At 35.4% G+C, this 19,538-nt stretch overlaps 1 pseudogene; it reads left to right on the top strand.

The window, feature by feature from the left end:
* Nucleotides 1–17,091: 17,091 nt before the first annotated feature.
* Nucleotides 17,092–18,108, top strand: LOC109447396 (glyceraldehyde-3-phosphate dehydrogenase; annotated as a pseudogene).
* Nucleotides 18,109–19,538: the final 1,430 nt, after the last annotated feature.

Here is a 19,538-nt window from a genome sequence, read left to right as displayed (position 1 = left end):
ATAAATTGCAAAAAAACAACAACATAGGTACTAAACTTATGGACCTTGGTCTTAGAGAGGATTTTATGAAAGGTAAGGGAAGTAAAAGCAAAAATAAATGAATTAAACTATATCAAAAAAAAGCTTCCACACAGCAAAAGAAGCCATCGACAAAACAAAGAGGCAGTCAACTGAATGGGAGAAGATATTTGCAAACAGCATCTCCAATAAAAGGCTAATATCCAAAACATATAAAGAACACAAACAACTCCACAACAACAAAAACAAAAAAAAAAATTATTTATTTTTTAATGGGCAGAGGATCTGAACATACACTTCTCCCAAGAAGACATACAAATGGCCAACAAATATATGAAAAAAAAATGCTCAACTTCACTGGCTATTTGGGAAATGCAAATCAAAGCCACAGTGAGGTATCAACACACATCGGTTAGAATGGCTATCATCAACAAGACAAAGGATAACAAGTGTTGGAGAGGCTGTGGAGAAAAAGGAACCCTCATATACTGCTGGTGGGAATGCAAATTAGTACATCTACTATGAAAAACAGTATGGACGTTCCTCAAAAAATAAAGAATAGAATTACCATACAACCCAGCAATCCCTCTTCTGGGTATCCACCTCAAACAAACAAACAAACAAACAAAACAAACAAACAAACAAAAATCTGAAAACATTTATGCACAAAATTTTATGTACCCCTATGTTCACTGCAGCATTATTAACAGTGGGCAAGACATGGAAAATACTGACGTGCCCTTCAATAGATGATTGGATAAATAAGATGTGGTACATAAAATGGAATATTACTTAGCCATAAGACAAGAGGAAATACTGCCATGTGAAACAACATGGATGGATCTTGAGTTATCATGCTAAGCTAAATAAGTCAGACAGAACAACTCGAGGATCATATGATATCACTCATATGTGGGATATAAAACTGAAAGTAACAAAGGAACAAGACAAACAAGCAAAAACTCATGAACACAGACAACAGTTTAGTGGTTACCAAAGGGTAAGGGGGTAAGGTGGGGAGGTAGAAGAGGGTAAAGGGGATCAAACATATGGTGATGGAAGATTTGACTTTGGGTGGTGAACACACAATGCAATATATGCACGTAGATGCTGTATTATAGAATTGTACATTTTAAACCTATATAATTTTACTAATCAATGTCACCTGAATAAATTTAATTTAAAAACATTGTCTTATTGAATTGTGGTAATAGAATATTGCCAAATCTCTGCATGTTCATGTCAATTGTCTATACCAGTGGTTCTCAAACTTTAGTGTGTGTCACAATCACTTGGAGTCTTGTTAAAACACAGATTTCTGGGCCCCACCTCCAGAGACTCTGAATTACTAAATCTGAGGTGAGGCTTGAGAATTTTCTTACAATTTCTCAGACGATTTTGGTGTTGCTAGTTCAGGGAACATTGGAAACAAAAGATCTATACTAAAACAGAAATTATCACCTAGTTGTGCTAAAGCAGAAATTCAAAAACACAGATAAACTTACAAAGTATTTTTTTTTGGTAAGTGAAGCAGTTAAAAAACACACATTCAAACACATCCATGTGCTTGCAGAATGTACCCAATCAAAAATATTTTTATTTTATTATTTAGGCTAAATGTTGAGTGTCAGTTGGGAATATATTAAATATCATTGTAGAAAAGTTAGAAGATACAAAAATATCAAAATCTATGTTTTTAATATTTTTATGTATGTATATATGTAGATATCTATCTATCTATTTATCTATCTATCTACTGCGTTTCCCCGAAAATAAAACCTAGCAGGACCATCAACTGTAATGCATCTTTTGGAGCAAAAATTAATATAATACCTGGTACTATATTATATTATATTATGTTATGTTATGTTATGTTATATATTATATTATATTAAAATAAGACTGGGTCTTATATTAATTTTTGTTCCAAAAGATGCATTAGAGCTGATGGTCTGGCTAGGTCTTATTTTCGGGAAATATGGTATCTATCATCTATTTACAATCATTCAAATTGTTAATGGTAATTAAAATCTATAGTCTCTGCAAACTCTGAATTAGCAAACACTGAACCATCATCCCAGAAGAAACACAAGGTTCACGTCCCATGAGCCTTTAGCCACATTTGCATTAACTGATCTGTAAGTAGCCTTGCTTTATGTGTGTTTATGTTTAAAGACACTTTATATATTTCAATATATTAACATTGTACTCATGGCCAACTGGCTCTATACCTCATGCCTGAACTACGCTACCTAAGACACATTTTTCTCCATAAGGCACATTAAAGTTTCTTGTGTGGAGAGCACTGGAACATACTTCAGCATTACACTTCTGGGACATTTTAAACAGTGATATCATCCACTAACAAAAAGCACAAAAATCTGAAAAGTGTACCACTAAGCAGAATGTGAAAGAGACACTTGTTTACAATGAGAGCTGTGAAACTAAGACAGAGCATCATCTTGCTTGACCTCAGATGATAATATGTACCTTGGGTGACAAATAGCTTGTCACTTGCCACATGTCCATGAATGACCACAAACATACTGCAAGTATCGATTTTGGCCACACAAATAACTATTACTTAGTAGAATTTATTACTATGGGATTGGCAAGTAATGAGGATATCCATCTATATCTATATCTATGTATCTGTACATATGTATGTAAATTATATGAGTTTGACATATGTATGGTAATATCAATAGTGAATCTGACAGTATTAGTACTAGAGAATGACTACATGTTTAAATACTTGAATTTACACACGTTATGGTTACTTCATCTTAGTTAATGATGTCGTGGGCTACATGCTTAGATAACATGATAAGCAAAATTAGTGTTCTAAATTTAAACATCACCTGCATATGATTTATTAACATTATGTTTAGGTGAACATGAAATGATGAATATAAGAAATATATAAAAAGGTATAATTGGACACTCATAACACTTAAATGATATTGACTTTTTCATCTACAAGACTAGACTATATAATAGTTAATGAATATGAAATGACTTTGAAAAACCACCAAACATTTATTAGGGGCACTCAATATGATAAACACATGTTTTATGCAATGCAGTATTTCACGAAGGAAAATAAGCAAACATGGAGAAATAAGCAATAAAGGAGAAATTAGCAAATATAAATAATGTAAATATGATTTTAGAATTGTTGGGAACATAATTCTGTGAGGAGAGAAATCACCTTCAAAGTTACATTTTTAATATCTACCTACAGACAATTGGAGGATGAGGCAGACACAGAATAATATTAATGTGATTTGAGATAGCCTCCTTGGAGATTTCCATTTCTATACAATTTTGCCAATGGCAATGGCACAGTTTATCTGATTCATAGCATTAATATATATGAAGAAATAGTGTATGAACATCAGAATAAGCAAGACTACTGTGATAAAATCTAAATATAATCCTTAGGCAAACATAAGACAATTAGTGTAAAGCAAAGCTTTTGAAAAGTAGATTCATCAAGTACTAGTGTCAAAGGTATGAAATTATTTTCCTTAAATCCACAAGGAAATTCCATTGTTCATTCACACAAAGATAAAAAATTCTGACAGAATTTAGGTTTGGAAATCAAACATACTTTTTTTTTTTTAATAAAATCTTAGTTCAAAGTTAGTTCATACTTTTTACTTTACCTGCTTCTATTTAATTGTCATTTATTAATTAGAAATTATTGTGGCTCCCTCCCACCAATTAACTTTGAAAAACATTATTTCTCAGGTTTCAATAGATTTCTGCTATTCTTTATCTGATTAATTAGCAGAATACATTTTAATTTTTAAATAGCATATGATTATTTTCTACTGCTTTCCCTTCATAACCCAAACTTAAACCTTATTAACTTTTCTCAATTATTAACAAGGAAAGAAAATTAAAATAAGAATAAATCAATGAGAAAAATAAGGAACAACAAACAAAAGTAAAAAAAAAAAAAGCAACACAGAAATTAGAGAAATATTTTTTCATCTTGTGTTAATCTTTAATGCAACTAATCTAAGAAAAAAGGTTGTGCCATGGCGCATTACATCATGAAGACTTTTATTTATTTGTCTGTGTCAACATACAAGTTCATTGATTATACATTTTTCCTGAGACATGAAATTTAGTGACTGTTCACAGGGCTAGCATCACTGTTCTTGTTGTTCTCAGAGAAGGAATTCCCTAACCACTTGTGTGGCACACTAACAAGAAAGATGAAAGGTCTTCTAGGGAAACAAAATTGCTTCAAACTCAGGGTTTTGATCCTCAGGTTTGCCATTCCAGAAAATGTTTTGATTTCTCTGGGGCAAACTTGTATTGGCCCAAAATCATAAGATTCACAAGAGACTGACATATAAACTACAAGTTCGATTTGTTGTTTACAAGAAGAAAAGCAATACTGCCAAACAGGTTGGAATACTCATGGCAGCAGGACTGATGTCTCCCCACAGTCACATTTACCAAGGAAGAAAATGCCTAAGGTTGCTTTTAGAGAATGAAATCAGAGAAGAGAGATGGGTAGGTTATATTTCATATTAGAATCATTGATCTGTGGATTTCCGTCAAGATGGTGAAGTAGGTAAATTCTGTGCTTACCTCTTCTCATGACCACATCAAAATTACAACTAAAATACAAAAGAACCATCATTGAGAATCACCTGAAGTCTAGCTAAACTGAAATCCTATTAATGACATACAGAAGAAGCCATCTTGAGAATGATAGTGGGGAAGCAGAGATGTGGAATGGGCTAGACCCACTCCTGAAAGTGACCATTGAAAATAGAGAAGGACATCTAAGCTGCAGAGGTTCTACCCCAAAGAGCAAGGGGTCCCAGCCCACACTAGGCTGCTCAAAACAGGGTTCCAGTGTCAGGAGCAGAAGTCCCAACAAATTCTAATTGTGAAAGCCAGCAGAAATTGTGGCAAAGTGAAACAAGTACTGCTGCAGTCCCAGGCGCTCCTCTTTAAGGACCCACACACAAACTTACTCACTGATGACTCACTCTCTCTGGGCTCTAGCCCTAGGGCAATAGCATGAAAGTTGCAGGGACATACAGATGCAAATGAATTGTCTGACTTCAGGACAAAGGATGGAGGGGCAGTTTTCTCCCAGAGGAGCTGGAAACAGCCATGTTGAGCCCTTCCCCTTCCCAGCATGCAGATGCAGGCGGCCGCCACATCTGAGTCTCCATCAACCTGTCTAACACTGTTCTCCTTGTCCTAGTGATTCCCTGAGACCCTGCCCCACCCAACTTGCTGGCCCACCCAAGCCTCTTCCAATGGCTTTTCCATACAAACGGCCTATCTTGGCTCATGCTGTGGAATTTCCTAAAATCTGAAAAAAGTTTACAAGCCCCAAATAAGCATTATCTGGCTTGGGTGTATCCTGTATCTCTGGATGAGTTGCCCTAAGCCTGGCACTAGCAACACCCTAGCCTTGGTTCCCAGCTTGTACTATTGAGGAAACTCCAAGACTAGAACAGCTATCTGTGACTTACTCTGTGGCTCAGGCCATGTAGCTCCAGGCAGGGCATAGTCTGCAGTTGAACTTGCCCTGTGACAGGTCCCCCCCAGGAGGCCCTGGGACCTGGTAGCCAGGTACAGACCAAGCTAGAACAGGACCAGCCTGCCTTCAAGGATGACTCACCCAAAGGGCAGACTGGGCAGGTACCAGAACCCTTCTTAAGTGAATCCTGCTTCAGAGGGTCAGTCCCTGTACAACAGCTCCTCCGCTGTTGTCATGGCCTGTCCTCACAACCAGCCTGTGACAAATCCCTCCCATTTATGTGTAAAGAGCAACCAAGGCTCAACTACAAGAGGAGGGCACACACAATCCACACAAGGGAAATACCTGAAACACCCAGCTCGGTGACAAGGGAGATTGCAACACTGGGCCCAACAGGACACCTAATATATAAGGCTGATCTACTAAGCCTGGGAGACATAGCAGCCCTACCTAATATATATTTAAAAAAAACCCACAGGAAACTAGCAAAATGGAGAGACAAATAAACACGTCCCAAATAAAAGAACAAAGCTCCAGAAAACGAACTAAATAAAATGGAGATAAGCAATCTATCAGACGCAGCCTTCAAAACACTGTTTATAAGGATGCTTAATGATCTCAAAGGAAATTTCAATAAAGAGATAGAAAACATAAAACAGAACCAGTCAGAAATAAAGAATACAATAACTGAAATGAAGAATACATTAGAGGCAATCAACAGATTAGATGATGCAGAGAATCAAATGAGCAATTTAGAAGATAAGGTAGCAGAAAACACACAAACAGAACAGCAAAAACAAAACAAACAAACAAAAAAAGATTTTAAAAAATGAGGATGGTTTAAGAGGCCTTTGGGACAACATCAAGCATACCAATATCTGCATCATAGAAGTACCAGAAGAAGAAGAGAGAGAGCAAGAAATTGAAACCATATTTAAAGAAATAAAGACAGAAAACTTCCTTGACCTGGTGAAGGAAATAGATAGACAAGCCCAGGAAGTGTAGAGAGTCCAAACATGGTGAACCCAAGCAGTTCTACACCAAGATACATTATAATCAAAACACTAAAGGTTAAAGACAAAGAGAGAATCTTAGAAAAACCAAGAGAAAAACATTGATTACCTACAGGGGAGTTCCCATAAGACTGTCAGCTGATTACCCAACAGAAACTTTGCAGGCCAAAAGGAATTGGCACAAGATATTTAATGTGATGAAAAGCAAGGACCTACAAGCAAATTACTCTACCCAGCAAAGCTATCATTTAGAATCAAAGGACAGATAAAGAGCTTCCCAGACAACAAACAGCTGAAGAAGTTCATCACAACCAAACCAGTATTACAAGGAATCTTGGGGGGGCTTTGTTAAGAAAAAGAAGAAAGAAAAAAAAAAAGAAAGAAAGAAGAAAGAAAGAAAGAAGAAGAAAATGTCAATAACTACTTATCTATCAATGATTAATTTGAATGTAAATGGATTAAATGCTCCAATCAAAACACAGAGTGGATGAATGGCTAAGAAAACAAAACTCTTACATATGTTGTCCACAAAAGACTCATTTTAGATCAAAAGACACACACAGACAGAAAGTAAATGGACAGAAAAAATATACATTTCATGAAAATGGAAAAAAAAAAAATGCTGGGGTAGCAATGCTTATGCCAGACAAATACACTTTATTTATTTTATTTTATTTTTTATTAGTTTCAGGTGTACCAAACAATGCAATAATTAGACATTTACACCTCTCACAAAGTAATAACTCCCCTCCCCAACTTTACTACCCCCTCTGACATTGTGTATAACTGTTACAATTCCATCTGTTACAATTCCATTGACTCTATTCCCTATGCTGTACTCCACATCCTGTGACTGTATATATATATATATATATATATATATATATATATATATATATATGTTAAATTATACTTAGCATTCAATATTACTCAGCTTCAGTTTCAGGTATACAGTGCAGTAGTCAGGCATCTACACTTTAAAACAAAGTCTATAACAAGAGACACAGAATGACCCAGTAATCCTTCTGAGTATTTATCCAAACAAACTCAAAATGCTACTTCAGGGGGATGTGTACATCCATGTGTTCATTGCAGTATTTTCTACAATGGCCAAGATATGGAGTCAGCCTGGGTGTTCATCAGTGGATGAATGGATAAAAAGTAGACAGTACACATATATAATGGAATATTGCTTGGCCTTGGGACGGATTGGTTTCTTGCCATCTCCAGCGGCATGGATGGAACTGGAGGATATTGTGCTGAGTGGAGTACATAGTAATCATGGGGATGTAGGGTATAGCAAAAGGAATATTGTCAATAATATTGCAATAACTAACTATGTATGGCGTCAGATGGGTACTAGATTTTTTGGGGGGTAATAAATGGAAGGGGAGTTGGGGATCGGAGTAAAAAAGGTGAAGGGATTAACACATTGGTTGTTACAAAATAGTCATGGGGATGTAAAGTAAAACATAGGAAATATAGTCTATAATATATGTAATAACTATGTATAGTGCCAGGTGGGTACTAGATTAGTCAGGAGAATCACTTTTTAAATTACATTAATGTCTAACCACTATGCTGTACACCTAAGTTAATACAAAATAATATTGAATGTCAAGTATAATTGCAAAATTTAAAAGGGGGGAGGTGAAGGGGAATAAAAATTTCAAATTTCCAGGTATAAAACAATCAAGGTGATGTAACATACAGCATAGAAAATATCATCAATAATATTGTGATAGCATAGCAAAGTGTGAGATGGTTGCTGGACTTATCATGGTGATCACTTCTTTAGGTATATAAATGTTGAAAAACTATGGTGTACACCTGAAACTGATATAATATTGTATGTTAGTTATATTTTAATGAAAAGCTCAGAAAAATGAATGATTAATCTGTGATAGTCAAACACAACCATCTTTTCCCAAGTATATCCTTGCTCATGAACAAAAAAAGGAAAACTAATTTTGCATTATAAAAACAGCATATCTCAAAAAATGTTCCAAAAATGGTGCCATGTAGAATATATTAAAATGGAATTAAACATTGTAGAATATCCATCCAATGGAATACTTACAGCTTTGAAAAATAACAAGTAGATTTATGTAAAATAATATGGATATATGTCAAAAAACTATGTTAAATGAAAACAGCAAATGGCAATAATCAATTTAGTGCAATATTTATATAAAATTGAAACATACCAAGTATAATGGTATAATATTTAAAAATGCATTCATTTGCAGTAAAGCTATTTGGAAGAGCAGAACAGTGATAACCACAAAATTGAGAAATTTATTTGATAATAGAGGGAAATTAAAATATGACAGTAGAAATGAAACACTGAAAATCAAAGTGAAGGAAATTTCCTTGAAAAATAGAACAAGAGACAAAGAGATGGAAATTAGAAGAAAAAATAGAATATAGAGCATTAATTTAGGATGTCTAATGGTCAAACTATTAATTCAGAAAGAGAAAACACAGAGAATGGAGGAGAAGAAATAATACACAAAACAATTTAATTTGATACAATTGTTGCCATTTTGCACAGTAATGCTGTGAACACTTTTATATGAGTTCTTACAATTAGGTTTGCAAACTTGCCACCATGCGCTTGCAGTGGCAGCACTGTACAAACAGCTCTGTAAGGTTTCATAACCTTGGTATATCAGTGTCTCACAGCTGTGTTCATGTCAACGTGTGGCAGTGTCTTCCTGAGTGGCGTTCATTATTGTTGCGTGTTTTGTGTGCTCTCGCAAAAATATCAGAGCTTGAATTAGAGCAATGAATAAGCATTCAATTTCTTGTTAAAATTGGCAAGAGTGGAAGTGAAATCAGGGCGTGTTACTCCAAATTTATGGGGATAGTGCCATGAGGAAAACGTCAGTGTACAAATGGATTAAACATTTTTCTGAAGGGAGAGAATGCAACACTGATGAAGAGAGGTCAGGGTGGCCAGTAACAGGCAGAAATGACAAAAACATTGCAAGAATTCATCGAATTAGGGGTCAAAATCATAGGCTGACTGTGAGAAGCATAGCAGACCAAGTAAACATTGATAGAGAAACAGTTAGGAAAATCTTAACTGAAAATCTTGGTATGAGGAAGGTGTGTGCAAAAATGGTCCCAAAGTAGCTCACCAATGAACAAAAGCAAAGGAGAGTTGAAGTTTGCCATGACCTTTTGGAGAGGCAAGATGATGTTTTGGGTCGTGTTATCACTGCTGACAAAAACATGGGTGTACCGATAGGACCCTGAAACAAAGCATCAAAGTGCACAATGGAAGTCAGCCAAATCTCTATGATCTAAAAAGTCCCGTCAGTCCAAATCAAGAGTCAAAACAATATTGCGAAACTTTTTTGATATCAGAGGGATTATTCATTATGAATTTGTACCAACTGGACAAACAGTTAACCAAGTTTACTATTTGGAAGTGCTGAAAAGGTTGAGCGAAAAAGTTAGACGACTTGAACTTTTTGCCAACAATTCATGGCTCTTGCATCACAACAATGCACCAGCTCACACAATGAGGGAGTTAAACAAATAACTGTAAACAAATAACTGTATTGGAACACTCTCCCTACTCACCTGATATGGCCCTCAATGACTTCTTTCTTTATCTGAAGATAAAGAAAATATTGAAAGGAAGACTTTTTTTTAAAGTTTATCGTGGTGAAAATTGTTAGTAAAATTACATAGATTTCAGGTGTACAATTCTGTATTACATCATCTATAAATCCCATTGTGTGTTCACCACCCAGAGTCAGTTCTCCTTCCATCACCATATATTTGATCCCCCTTACCCTCATCTCCCACCCCCCACCCCCCTTACCCTCTGGTAACCACTAAACTATTGTCTGTGTCTATGAATTTTTGTTTCTCATTTGTTTGTCTTGTTCTTTTGTTGTTTTTGGTTTATATACCACATATCAGTGAAATCATATGACATGGAAACAACCAAAATGTCCTTCAATAGATGAACGGATAAGAAGAAAGGAAGAAATTTTGATGATATTCAGAACATCAAACATAATACGATGACAGTGACAGCTCTGATGGCCATTCCAAAAAAAAAGTTCCAAAATTGCTTTGAAGGGTGGACTAGGCACTGGTGTTGGTGCATAGCTTCCCAAGGGGAGTACTTCAAAGGTGACCATGGTGATATTCAGCAGTTAGGTATTTAGCACTTTTTGTAGGGTGTGTTCATGAACCTAATTGTCAGCCCTCATATTCAAATACTACTGGAAATTTAAAAAATAATTTTGAAAAATAAATGACATTCTTCATTTTAAATCTATCAATAAAATATACTTTGAGTATAATAAGAACTTATGATTTTAAAAATATAGAGACAAGAGGAAAAGGTGTCTATATACGGCGTTTTGTGGTAGAAAATGTTTTCTAAACATATTTAAATAATTAAAACCATATAGACTATGAAAAAATTTCAAAACATATTAGGTCAAAAATAAATGAAAAGATGTCTATAGAATAAGAAAACATTTAGAAAACTATGACCAAAAAAGTCAGTGTCTTTTTGTAAAACTATCTCTCCAAACACTAAGATAAATGCGAATATACCTACAGAAAATTAATCAAAGATCATCAAAGGGAAAATTGTTTGTTAGTAAGACTATAAAAATCCAACACCATTGTTTATTAAATGTATGCAGATTAAAACAGCAAATTATGTGATGATCACAACGCGTCAAACTTTCAAAATGCTTTCTCTCTCCTTAAACTGCTAGTAGGAATATCAGTGAATAAAGGCTAGAGAGCAATTAGACAGAATGTTTTAAAATTATGTTTCTATTTTTTACTGAGATCACAGTTCTACAAATTTAGTTTATGAAAATAAAGAACAACTTCAAGGATGCTTATGAAACATTATTATATTAAACCATTGGAAACCACATTTGAATTGTTAAAGCAAAGTATGGTATGACAGGATAAAATATTATGTAACCATTAATATGTATATTTTCTAAAGGTAATAATGACACAGAGTATTTCCCTGAATGCAATGTTACATACAAATGCAACATATAATATGATTGCAACCTCATTAAAATCATGCTTAGATAAGGCAATGGGCTCAGAGGATCTATAATCGTATGGTTAAAACATTTGCTTTGCTATCAAATTATCAAGGTTTGGATCCCAGTTCTTAAATTTGCTAGCTGTATTATCTTTAATGATTCGCTCTGTGTGGCTTTGGCCAGGTCAATATGTGTAAACTTGCCTCTATATAAAATGAGGTAATAATAATATATGATATTTTGTGAAATGAACTGTGAAAATTCCATGAGAAAATGCTCAAGAAATGAGAGTCAATAACAGGGTTTTACATTTTGTACATAATTTAAATTTTGTACATAAACATTCTTGTTTCCACCAACCAAGTTAACCAATTGAATATTTACTGTCCTTTGGAAGCTTTCTCTACCTCTCTTTCGTTATACACTTACAGTCGCTCCCCAGAAGCACCTATTTTCCTTAAATTCATGTTAATCATCCTTTTGAATTATACTGTTTAGTACTGTCTGCTTTTAAACTTTATATATTTGTGAACAAGCATGTAATAAGGTTTCAAACCTAACTGCTTCCTTTTCTTAGTATTATATTTTTAGGAGTCCTCACAGTTGACATATATGGATTGCAGATTCATATACACTGTGCGTACAATTCAGTGAATAAATATATGATAATTTATTGAGTCTAATATTGATGACATTGAGGTTGTTTTCATTTTTCTTTTGTTATTACGAAAATACTCCCAAGAACATTCTTGTACATGTCTCCTACGCACGAGTACCCCAAGTTTTCTACCTAGAATTGAAATTGCTAGGTTGTAAGTAAGGCGCCTGTTCATTTCACTGACTCAGCTTCTCCTTTGACTTTGGATACCACTGATTCCCTTGATTTTAATATCAATTCTGTTGATACTGCAGAGAGCCATGCTGGACTGACTAGCCCTCAATAACCACTTATTTATACACACACACACACACACACACACACACACACACACACACCTTAAAGTAGAGGTTCAAGACAATACTAGGTTACTTACAATATTCAAGACACTTTTGAAGGGCTGGAGTTCCCTTTGTAGAGCTAAGTACTTCCCATTAACATGTTATCACCACCAGAAAAATGGTATGTTCTAACTATATTTTTTGTAGAACCCAAATATTCTATCTGGCTGACACATGTCACAATTTAGACTACTGATGTGACACTATCTCCCCTCATGGGTATTTTTTCTCACTAATATCCATGCTTTAGGCATGAAGTAAAAGAAAAGGTGATTTCTTAAATAGCAAATATTTTAAGGAAGCCCTTTTCTTTGTTTAAGCATAGCATCAGCAATTCATTTTCAGCATAATTGTTGATGATATATCTGACATTAGTTCATAAAACCCAACCATCAGTAGTTCAACCACCATCAGCATTCCCTTGACTGCTTTATGATATGGATTGAGTGGGCTGTGTCTTAATTCCAGTTTAGTTTTAATGATACTGGGAGACATGCTCAGGCTTTTAAGTTACTGCTGCGATGCAGCTGGAAAAATTAAAGCAAGTTTACCTCGGACCAAAGTAAACAAATCATTTTTACACCCTTTTTTCAGCTTTTATCCTTCAAAAAAATATACAGGACAGCAGTCTTTCTTTATGGCATATTAGGACATTAGTTATTGTCTGGATGAAAGTAAGGAATAAAAAAAAAGTGGGCAACGCATTTCTAACTGGATTTGAACATGGAAAATTAACAGGAAAGAGACAATGTGTCTGTTCATAACTAATTTTTATTATTTCTTTTGTTGGGAAATGTGCAATACTTTAATTTCTCTGCTTCTCTGTATGGCTCCCATGTATTCCTTAAGCTGCAGGAAATATATTTATGAACCCCCCTTAAAAAAAAAAAAAGATTACTTTCTTTGAATATGTGTTCATTGTAGAAAAAAAAAAAAAAATCACATAAAGTCACATTCATCTCCAAGTACAAATATCTATAGTTTACGTGAATTATAGCCAAGAATACATTTCTACAGGAGAACAGATGAAAATGATAGATATCATTTCAGACTCTGAAAAAGAGATAGAGAAATATTTGTGTTATAAAATGTAAAAATGTTTATATGATTTTATGAATCTTTTCTCAAAGGGATACTACTGAAATAAGTCTAGGTATGCCTTGAACATTCAGGGGAACAAACTCTGTGAAGTCTTTTCCTGATTTACCAAAGAAACGTGATGAATGACTTAGATTGAACTAAAGTATCCCAAGGGACAACCTGGATGAGAAGGTAGAGGGGAAACTGATGACAATTGTGCTTACTAAATAAAATAAGAACACATTTTTCTATATTAATTATGAATAAAACTGAGTGTAACAGAAAATCTAACAAATGAACTTGTCTAAATCAATTTTAATGTTCATGTAAGGAGAACTGAAAAATATTAAATCTGGGGCTGATATGGTGGCTTGAGAATGTGGTCAGTGACATGGTAGTGTCAAAATTTCTGCTCTGTTATCTTGGAAATGGGGCTTATTTCCTCCATCTTGTTACCTCATGGTTACACAATAGCTGCTTTACTACCAGCGTCTCATCTGCATTTCAGGTAAGAATAAGTGAAGGGATAGGGCAGTGAAAGCCTCTTCTTTTATAAATAACTTTCCTACGATACTTGTCCAATAAGTTCCACTTTCATCTTATTTTTCAAAAGATTATATCACATCATATACTCTTGTTTCCATCTTTTAAAGAACTAATGTAACAGTTATTAAACAAGATTTACTGATGTTTGCTATATAAGGTATGTTGGTAAACAAGCTTTTTTAAGAATTAAACCTGAACTCCAGAAGCAGAGACTAAAATGTTAGTTGCCAGGGGGGTGAGGGCTGGGGAAAAGGGGAGATGTTGGTCAAGGGTCCAAACTTCCAGTTACAAGCTCAATACATTCAAGGGCTCTAATCTACAGAATGGTGATTATAGTTAACAATACTGTATTATCTACTTGAAAGTTGTTAAGAGAGAAGATTCCAAATGTTCTCACCACAACAAAAGAAATGGCAATTGTATGAGCTGATGGAGATGTTGGATAATGCTACAGTCATAATCACTTTACAACGAATAAATGTGCTAAACCAACACATTTTACACGTACACTTACATAATGTTAATGTTGATTATATCTCAAATAAGCTGGAAAAAATAACTATTCACAAAAAAGAGACTATTTATGATGGTTAATTTTATCTGTAAACTTGAAGGGTTGATGACATTTGCATTATTGATGACATATGCATTATATCAGCAAATTTTGAGTAAAGCAGACTGCCCTCCCTAGGGTGAATGGGCCTCATCCAGTCTTACTATGTTTCCCCCAAAATAAGACCTACCCCGAAAACAAGCCCCAGTTAGGATCGTCAGCCAGACAGACAAATTTAGTATGTTTTGACGATGTTCCAGAAGAAGATGACATGACTGTATTTGAATAAATGTAGATTGTTGTACATGAAAAAATAAGACACCCCCTGAAAATATGCCCTAATGCATCATTTGGAGCAAAAATTAACATAAGACCCACTTATTTTTGGGGAAGTATGGTATAAGACCCATCTTATTTTTGGGTAAACATCACAGTAGATGGAACAAAAAACAAACCTCCTGAAGATAGATGGAATTCTCCAGAAGACTGTTTGGACTTCACGCACACCATCCTTTGTTCTGGCTCTCCAGGCTGCTGGCTCACACTGCATATTTTGGACTCTCCAGTCTTCATAATCACATGATCCAGTTCCTTATAATAAATCTCCTCCTATATATGTATACATTCTATTGCTTTTCTTTCTCTGGAGAATCCTAAGTAATACAATAGTCAAATGTATAGTCATGTGCATGAAGCTTTTTCTCCCTTTCCAAACCATCCTGTTTCTATGATTATTTTTTCGTGTTCCTCATTACTATTTTACAGTTTTCTTCATAGAGATTTTTCACTTTTCTTCTTAAATTTATCCCTAGGTACTTTAAATTGTCTTTTCTTCCATCCACCACAACTTCTCATTATTGTTTCTAATCACGAAAGCTGCTATCTTCATTAATTTTATAGCTAGCCACCTCACAAAATTATCTTACTTATTTTACTGATATTTTTGCACATATTTTCAGAATATTAGGCATACAAACTTATTGAAAATAGCTATCTTTTTTTCAATGTTTATTCATTATATTAATTTCTTTTCCTAATTGCATTGGCCAGTAACTTCAGTACAATATTATCCTTGTCTATTCTTGACATTAAAAGGAATGCTTCTCAAGTTTTGATATGATATTTTAAAATAACAAATTTAGTAGTAAGCTTCTGAGGTTTGAAGTCTGGTTTTATCTTCATATTTCTTTCCTGCCTAAATCACCACTGTGCCTGGAAATATAACACATATAACAGATGCAAAAAATAAAATTTTTAGTGAAATAAATTACTAAACCATGAGATCAATTTAGCAGCCCCTTTCACCCTTTATAGTTGCATCAATATCCTCAAGGTATCAAATTGCCAGCTATCTTATTTTGAAGTGGAAAGAATTTCCTCTCTGCTTATTTAGTGTTATAGTTTCATAAAGTGGGTCCCAAAAGAGTACTTCTTGTGCTTCAAAGTCAGAGAGTATTTCAAGTTAAAACAGCTCTTTCTGTGATCATGCTATTACTTAGACATTTGCCCAGTGAATTGTGGAGGTGTAGACATCTCAACATACTCTCACTGTCCTCTGAACCACAAATCCCATCCCCTTCATAATAACCAGTCTTCCTAATCAATCATACTGACATGTTGGATTTTTTCTCCCCAAAGGATATGTTCTGTCATCAGAAGTTCCAAATTCTTCATTGTAAATAAATTGCTGTTTGATGCACTACCATCCCATCTTCCATATTGTTATGGACTAAATGTCTGTGCTCCTCTAACATTAATATGTTGAAGCCCTTTCCCCCCGTGAGATGATATAGGATGCAGTGCTTTTGCAAAGTAATTAGGTTTAGATGAAGTAATGAAGGGGGATATATCAGAGCTTCCATTCTCTACCCTGTGAAGATAAAGGAGAAGGTGACCATCTGCAATCTAGTAAGAGGACATTCACCAAGAACAAAATCAACACCTTCATAATGGACTTCCCAGAACTGTGAGAAATAAACGTCTTGCTCAAGCCACTCAGTTTATGATATTTTGGTAGAGCAACCCAAACCAAGGCACACATGTTCTCAGATTTTTCTGAAACCAGATGTAAAGTCAGGATAGGAAATCTTGCTAAAATAAATACAGCATTTCATTTATTATACCTTTGTTATACAGATGACACACAGATGCTTGGGGATTATGTAAATTATACAAAATCAATCACCTAGAGAGTAAGTATTAGAGCCATAATTCAAACCCAGATCTGTCTGAATTCAAAGAACTTGTCCCTGGCTCTCTGCTCCTTCCATTCGACAGATAGCTGTGTCTTCCTATAAAGTGCCAGCATGACCCTGAGACATGATGGTAAAGGCCAGAGTGAGCATATTTGGCTGTATTGGATGCCTGGTCACCAGGGCTGCTTTTAACTCTGGGAAAGTGGATGTTGCCACCATCAATGACCACTTCATTGACCTGAACTACATGGCCTATATGTTCCACTGTGATTCCACCCACGGCAAGTTCAAAGGCATAGTCAAGGCTGAGAACGAGAAGCTTGTTATCAATGGAAAGCCCACTACCATCTTGCAGGAGTGAGATCCCGCCAACATCAAATGGGATGATGCTGGTACTGAGTAAGTTGTGGAGTCCACTGGTGTCTTTACTACTTTGGAGAAGGCAGGGGCTCACTTGAAGCCAAGAGAGTGGAGCCAAGAGGGTCATCATTTCTGCCCCTTCTGTGGATGCCCCCATGTTTGTGATGGGTGTGAACCATGAGAAGTATGAGAAGTATGACAAGTCCCTCAAGATTGTCCGCAATACCTCCTGTACCACTAACTGCTTGCCCCCTGCCAAGGTCATCCATGACAATTTTGTTATTGTGGAGGGACTCATGACCACAGTCCATGCCATCACTGCTACCCAGAAGACAATGGGTGGTCCTTCTGGGAAGCTTTGGAGGAGGAGTGATGGCTGAGGGGCTTCCCAGAACATCATCCCTGCTTCTATTGGCCCTGCTAAGGCTGTGGGCAAGGTCATCCCTGAGCTGAATGGGAAGCTCACTGGTATGGCCCTCCATATCCCTACCCTCAGCATGTTGGTTGTGGATCTGACCTGCTGTCTGAAGAAAGCTGTCAAATACAATGACATCAAGAAAGTGGTGAAGCAGGCATCAGAGGGCCCCCTCAATGGCATCCTGGGCTATACTGAGGACCAGGTCATTTCCTGTGACTTTAACAGTGACACCCACTCTTCCACCTTTGATGCTGGGGCTGGCATTGCCTTCAATGACCACTTTGTCAAACTCATTTATGGTATGACAATGTGTTTGGCTACAACAGGGTGGTGGACCTCATGGTCCATAAGACCTCCAAGGAGTAAGAGCCTGCTGGACCACCAGCCCCAGCAAGGGGAGGAAAGGTCCTCAGCTACTGGGGAGTCCTTTTCCCGAATGATTCCCCAACACACTGAGAATCTTCTGAATTCCAGTTTCCATTCCAGACTCCATGAAGAAGGAGAGGGGCTGAAGGAGCAATACCTTGTCATGCACCATCAATAAAGTTCACTGTGCCCAGCCAAAAAAGAAGCACTTGTTTCTTCTAGTACACTCACTACATTCTTTGTAAAAACTTCAATAATGCCTCAAAATATAAATAATGCTAAAATTAGATTTTATAAAATCATTCATGAGAAACCTATTTACATGTTATAGAAAACTAGAATATTTGACCTACATCCCTATCTGTATGTACAGTGGGGAATTACGGAGGACAGTTTATTGTATTCTACAGGAGAGAGAATGCTTTAAGGAATATTATGGAAAATTTCAAATACATACAAATATAGAGAGGATACAGTAGAGTTCCCCATTCCAATACACACATCATCTAGTTTCAGTAATTATGTCATTGTTCCTTTCCCATTCCTAGTCCTCCCTGGCATGGTATTATGTTTAAGTAGAGCCCAGTGTTCAATTTCATTTCAACTGTGAATAGTTCGGTATTTATCTCTAAAAGATTATTTTTTTTTTTAACATAAAGGTGATTCTATAATCATATCTTTAAAGAAAACTAAAAATAATTACTTACTATCTGCAAATATCAGCAAGAATTCAAGCTTTCCTGGCTGTCAAAAAGTGGATTGTTTGAATAAGGACCTAAACAAGAACTATCATTTTATATGATTGCTATACATTTAAGTATCTTCTGATGTCATTTTTTACTCCCAACGTTTTTGTATTCCTTGTACGTTTTTTTTTTTTGGTTGCTGGTAAATAAACCATGTTGTTTGTCTTTTTATTATTTTGCTGGGACATGTAAAATTGTGATGTATTACTTAAATTATTTCTTATAGAAATTTTTTGCTTAAAAAGAAACATTTCTTTCTTAACTGTTTTAATGCCCTGAGGTAAGAGTTTATTCAATATAAGTAGGGTAAATAAATGATTATTATTGTATATTTACTAATTTTCAGGAAAGCCACAAATTAGTTTTGTTTTTGTTTTTGTTTAGTGTTGGTCTGCAATCTATTTAGATTTAAATGTTTTTGATCGGACTTAAGTCCAAGACTATTATTCCCATTGTTTACCCAATATTACCATTTTGGCCAGTAGTAGTTTCTTTACATTGATTCCTGGGTCCAAAGGATACAACCCCCGTAGTTTCTGATAGCTGTCTTGCATTCTGATTCACCGTGTCACAGGCTCATCTTGCATGTTTTTCTACATTCCTGGAATCAGCCATTTTTCCATAGATATTTGTATCTGTTATTGGAAATAGTATTCAGATACCACAATCTGGTTTATGGGTGGT

This window comes from Rhinolophus sinicus, linkage group LG07, assembly GCF_036562045.2.
Source record: "Rhinolophus sinicus isolate RSC01 linkage group LG07, ASM3656204v1, whole genome shotgun sequence".
NCBI classification, from domain to species: Eukaryota; Metazoa; Chordata; class Mammalia; order Chiroptera; family Rhinolophidae; genus Rhinolophus; species Rhinolophus sinicus.
This window is presented reverse-complemented; position numbering and strand designations above follow the sequence as displayed.